Here is a 6000-nt window from a genome sequence, read left to right as displayed (position 1 = left end):
CCCCGTCTCTACAGTGCACTGCAACAACCACTAGTCTACTCCAGGGACCTGCTTGCTGCTCCAATAGGACTGGCTGTAACATCCGAGGCTGTCACAGAGGCTGATATGTAATGTTTCTTTCACATCTTTGGGGGTGGGAGAGGGTCAGTGACTACTGGGAGAGTAAGGGAGGGTCATACCTTAATCCTTCCAGTGGTTATCTGATCATTTAGGGAACCCTTTTGATAAAAACAAGTTTAGACCAAAACATTTAAACTGTAGCCTCAGACATTTTGGTTTTGTTCCATTATGGTGGAAAAATGTCCAAGTGAAAGGAACGCTCAAATCCTGCCTTCAACATGCCCTCTTGTGATTTGAACGCACTGCTGACAAACTGCATAGAAAATGTTTTAAAAAATGGGTTTCATAAATAGCAATTTGAACATTTTGGCAAGCAAAACTTCAAAATGCAGATTTGTGCTGTTTTAATGTTTTTCTGTTTCGAAAATGAGCCCCATAGCCAGGCACCCAAATTTGGGTGGGCCTGGGCCCAAGATGGGTGGGCAGAAGTAGTCCGCCTTGTTGTCCCACAAGTGATTTCGTCTCTCCCTCTCTTGCCTGCATCCATATGGTCTCTCAGACATCCGCCCTTCCCTGAATACCTTTTAAATAGCAGATTTTCACCGGCAGCGAGCAGCAACTAATACACACTGCTCATGTTGACCCCACAGCCTTTCCTCTGATGTAACTTCCTGTTTCTGTAAAGGTGAAAATACATCAGAGGGAAGGCTGCAGGGCCGGTGCAGACAGAATGTATCAATCGCTGCTTGCTGCAGGCAAAGATCTGCTATTTAAAAGGTATGCAGGAGGGACAGTTGGGAGTTTTCGGCTGGTGGGGCTTGGGAATCCCTGTCAGCCACATAATAGATGTGCTGCTACAGGGTGGGCCTGAACCCAAAGTGGATGGGCCTGGGCCCACCCAAGCCCACCCCTGGCTACGCCACTGCCCATAGCTTATTTGGATTTTCAGAAGGCATTTGGCAAAGTCATTTGTGAAAGAGCCATTAGGAAATTGAAGTGCCTTGGGATAGGAGCAATGCCCTTTGTGGATTGCAAACTGGAAACAGAGAGTAGGACTGAATAGCCAATCATCCACATGGAAATGTGTCACTAAGGCAGTGGTTCCCAAACCTATCCTGAGAGAACCCCCACAGCCAGTCAGATTTTCAGGATATCCCCGATGAATATTCATGAGAGAGGTCTGCATGCACCTCTTTCACTGAATGAAAACCTCTCTCATGAATATTAACTGTGGACTTCCTGAAAACCTGACTGGCTGGGGGTTCCTCCAGGGGAGGTTTGGGAACTACTGCACAAGGGAGTACTCCAAAGGTTTGTACTGCATCCTATTCTATTTAACGTATTCATAAATGATCAGGTGTAGGAGTGACCCGTGAGGTGATCGAATTTGTAGATGATACTAAATTATTCAAAGGATTATGAGGATTTGCAGGAGAATCTTGTAAGACTAGGACACTTGGCATCTAAATGGCAGATGAAATTTAATAAGGACAAGTGGAAAGGATGCACATAGGGGAAAATAATTCCAGCTACGAGTACTGTACAAATTGCTAGTTCTGAGTTAGAAGTCAGCACCCAAGAAAAAGATTTTGGAGTCATTTTGGTAACACGTTGAAATTTTCAGACCACTGTGTCATAGCTGCTAAAAAAGCAAATAGAATGTTAGGGATTATCCAAAAAGGAATGGAGAACACTGAGAAAATTATGTCCCCTTATAGTTCCCTGATTCATCCGCACCTACTGTGTGCAGTTCTGGTCTCATCTCAAAAAGAATATAATGCAACTAGAAAAGGGTAACAGAAGGGCAACAAAAATGATAAAGGGGATAAAACACCTCCCTTAAGAAAAGAGGCTAAGTAGGGTAGATCTTTCAGCTTAGAGAAATGATGACTCAGGCCCCAATGCTCACTGTGCTTGCAACGTTCAATTTAGACTGGCCGTAGCCAGTCTAGCATGCACATTATTCAGCGTCCCGTTCACTGCAGCAGCTACCAATAATCTAATGCAAATGTATTACAACAAACTCATTAGTATTAAAATGAGCATTCCAAGCAATGCACAGACATTTCCATTCAATGTATAGAAAGGATTGCTCCAGACCTTCAAAATTTTCTTGCAGGTCTGGAACTGTCATTGCATGAGGGTGACTTCACAGTGGAGCAGTCTGCTTGCATATTTTAATAGCATCAGCATGTGTGTGTGTGAAATGTGCCAAGAGTGTGTATTGTATGAGTGTGTGTCCCGTACGTAACAGTAGTGTTAAAAAGTTGTTGTGGAACAAAAAAAGAAAAGGACACATGCCTATGACGCAGTTGTCGCCTTTTTAGCCTGGGCATGAGCAGAACATCAACACTTAACATGAAACTGTTCTGCTTATGCGCTAGGCCCTTTACCTACCGAGCTACTTGCAGAATTTCCATGCATCTCATTGGATGCGATTTGCTTTGAACATCGATTGCTATTACAAAATTGGTAAGTTCACCTGCGGATATAAACACATGTGGCATTTAACAGTGACTTTTGAGCATCTGGCCCTCAGAGAGGTGCTATTTTATTGCAGTAGATTGGTCACATGTGTAATCATGATGAATTATTTAAGGTGCTAAATGATATATGGTTTGTAATGTGTATGTTATATGTTGCTTTTATTATGTATGTTTTATTGTAAACTAGAATTTCAAACAGTGTGAGATATAAATATTTTAAATAAAACAGAATAAAAAGAAAAGAGGATATGAAGGAAGTTTGTAAATATTATGAGAGGGGTGGAACAGTCAAATGAGAATGGTTGTTTAACCTGTCAAATGACACAAATCAAGAGAACTCTACATGAAACTAATTACCGGTATATTTAAAACAAACTGTAGAAAGTGTTATTTTTCCATACAGCATGTAATTCAGCTGTGGAATATGATGCCTGAGGATGTGGTCAATGCGACCAACATAGCATGATTCAAAAGAAGATTGGACAAGTTCCTGGAAGAAAAGTCCATACAAAGTATTAGTCAGGTAGACTTATGAGAGCCATTGCTCATCCATGGGAATTAACTGTGGGAAATAGAGAGCTACTGGATATTTATCAGAAGTATAGTTCACTAGCATTTTTCAAAGCTAACTTGCATATATTTTTGACAGGTGACCGTGCCCATTTCTGGTTGTGTCAGCCAATCAGAATCGAAGATCCGCCCACTCTGCCACACCCATCCTTTTTGATGACATCACCAGAATTAATGTCATAGTACCACCCCAAACCCCACCTTTTTGTGACATCATAACTTTGCCAAGTGAAAAAAACAACAAGGCAAGCAGTCCACCAAATCCAACATGGAAGATAAAACAAAGAGGCATTGAAAGGAGGGGGCTTTAGCATGTGAGCTGGAGTTGGGGGCTGAATGCATTTGTCATATGCCAAATGCATGTGACTTGGTTGGTAGCTCTGCAAACATATATTTTACCTCCAAACAAATTAGCCTCCACTCACATGGTCCACATCTAATGAAAACTGAAGCTAAAAGCCACAATGCTTTTACAATGGCTGACTTTGCACTACTTTAGGAGTGACTGCTGATATCATATCTCCACAGAGGCTTATTCATACATAGCTTATTCCAAATTTACAGATTTAAATTCTTGCTAAACTTTTGTATCAAAAGAATTTGGAGTACTTGAATTTACCATGTAAATTACTATGCAAGATCATAATAATATCCTGGTGGTCTAGGATACTATCAGGCAGAAGTGATCCCCCAACTGCTGCTTTCTATGCCAGCTCTGCAGTTTATAATGGTAGCTGTGAACTCTTGAAAGAGGTCGCAGCTGCCATTGTGAATTTCAGAGCTGGGTTGGGCAGATGTGGCCACTGAGGATCACTGCTGCACAACAGTAACCTAGACCACCAGGACATTGCTATTTGGGGGCAAGGAGAGGTTGGTGTTGAATCATGGGGAGGGGGCAAGGAGAGGTTGATGCTATATTGGGGAAGGGGGCAAGGAGTGAGAGGTCAGTGCTGTATCAGGGGAGGAGGGCGAGTGACAGGTTGGTGCAGAATCAGGGGAGAGGGGCAATGAGAAATTGGTACTGCATCGGAGGAGGAGGCAAGGAATGAAAAGTCAGTGCCGCATCGGGGGGAGCAAAGGGAGGTCGGTGCTTCGTTGGGGGGGGGGGGGGAAGTGATGGATGGGGGACGAGGGAGGTTCTGAACAGGTCGAGAGATCCAATGAGGGGAGGTGAGGAAGAAAGAGAGTATGGAGAGGGAAAAAGGTGAGGACTCGGGGGGGGGGGGGGGGGAGGAGACAAAGAAAGAGGTGCCAGGACCTGTTGGGAATGAAAGAGGAGGGAGAGGTGCTGGTCCCGCAAAGGGGAAACAGAACAAAAGGGAAGAGAGAGCAGAACACTTGCTGGACCCCTGGGGGGGGGGGGGGCAGAGAGGGAGACAGAAGGGAAGGGAGAGGTTGGCACATGGGGGTGGGGAGAATAATTACATAGACACAGGAGATGCTGAACATGGCAGGAAGATAGTCAGATAGACAGGAATACAGAGATGAATGGTGGATATGGAAATGGGGCTTGATATACCACCTTTCTGAGTTTTTTTGCAACTACATTCAAAGCGGTTTACATATGTTCAGGTACTTATTTTGTACCAGGGGCAATGGAGGGTTAAGTGACTTGCCCAGAGTTACAAGGAGCTGCAGTGGGACTAGAACTCAGATCCCCAGGATCAAAGTCCACTGCACTAACCACTAGGCTAGTGCCAAATGGACAAGGAGACTGGCAAGACAGTTAAGGGAAGAAAGAGGAAAGCAGAACAAATCTCCAGCATTGGGATGGGCCTCCCTTGGCGTTTCCGCTTTATTTGAATTACTATATATATTTTTGCTTTGGATATTATTTGGGTGGTTCTAAAGAATTTCCAGGCGCTTTTGGGTATGATGAAGATGCAACATTTTAATCAAACTTGTGGTGTGCCAGAAGTTAGATTCTATGAGAAAGGAACCTACAGGGATTGTTTTCAAGCACAAAGTACTGGTCAGATTATATTGTTAGTAGGGAAGTGATATTACAATGAAACGTAAATATTAGAAAATAATTTGAGAAATGTATTGCTCTTGTGATTTTTCAAAGCATATACTCCTCACATTCAATAAGATCAATAGGCTTTTTTTTTATTATGGATTGTGCATCAGACTGGTTTAATGTCCACAGGTTAGACTCCTTTGCCCTACTTTAGGAAGAATCCTGTCTCAGAGGATATTTAACTACATCTACATTGAGTTGGAAATCTAAACCTGCCCAACTTGTTGAGAAGTCCTTATTAAAATGGCTCTCCCAGTTGTCAGGATGTCTGAAGTTTTTGGGACTGGAGAGTAATAATCTCCTGTGGGTGTAGTAGAGGGCTGATGATTGCAAGCTCTGACAATACCCAATGTGCCTCCGGAGACACCAAGGGCAGCCCATTACAGTTGCGGACAGTTGACAAGAAATGTACTTCATGGAGAGCTGCACTTATATACATCCCCTTTACCATGCTTTCTTAGCTATGCTACGGGCAGATGTACTGTATGTTCTAAATATGCTCAAGGTCCTGCTACCTTAGGTCACATGTTCTGGCCTTCCTCAGATATACAAGCAGTTTGCTCCTCATGTTTTTTTTTTAATCAAATGGCTTGTTCCTGCCCTGCTCCAAAGGGCTATTTGGGTTTTGTGAAGCATACACGCTTGTTGGGTTAAAAAAATGGATATTGCAGCATTGGTTATTAAGGAACTCACCTACTCTCACACACTGGAGATCATTGATGATTCTACAAATGTCCTTGGAGAGACGAGAGTTTTTCTGATTTGGACTCGTGACTAGAAAGAGATTTAGTCAGGAATAGGAACCTTTCTTGTCCTCACTCTAGGCCATAGTCATGTCACCTTACCTTCTTAATGCTTAATTTG

Source organism: Microcaecilia unicolor, chromosome 2 (genome assembly GCF_901765095.1).
Source record: "Microcaecilia unicolor chromosome 2, aMicUni1.1, whole genome shotgun sequence".
Taxonomy (NCBI): Eukaryota; Metazoa; Chordata; class Amphibia; order Gymnophiona; family Siphonopidae; genus Microcaecilia; species Microcaecilia unicolor.
The sequence above is the reverse complement of the archived record's forward strand: the minus strand, read 5'-3'. Positions refer to the sequence as shown.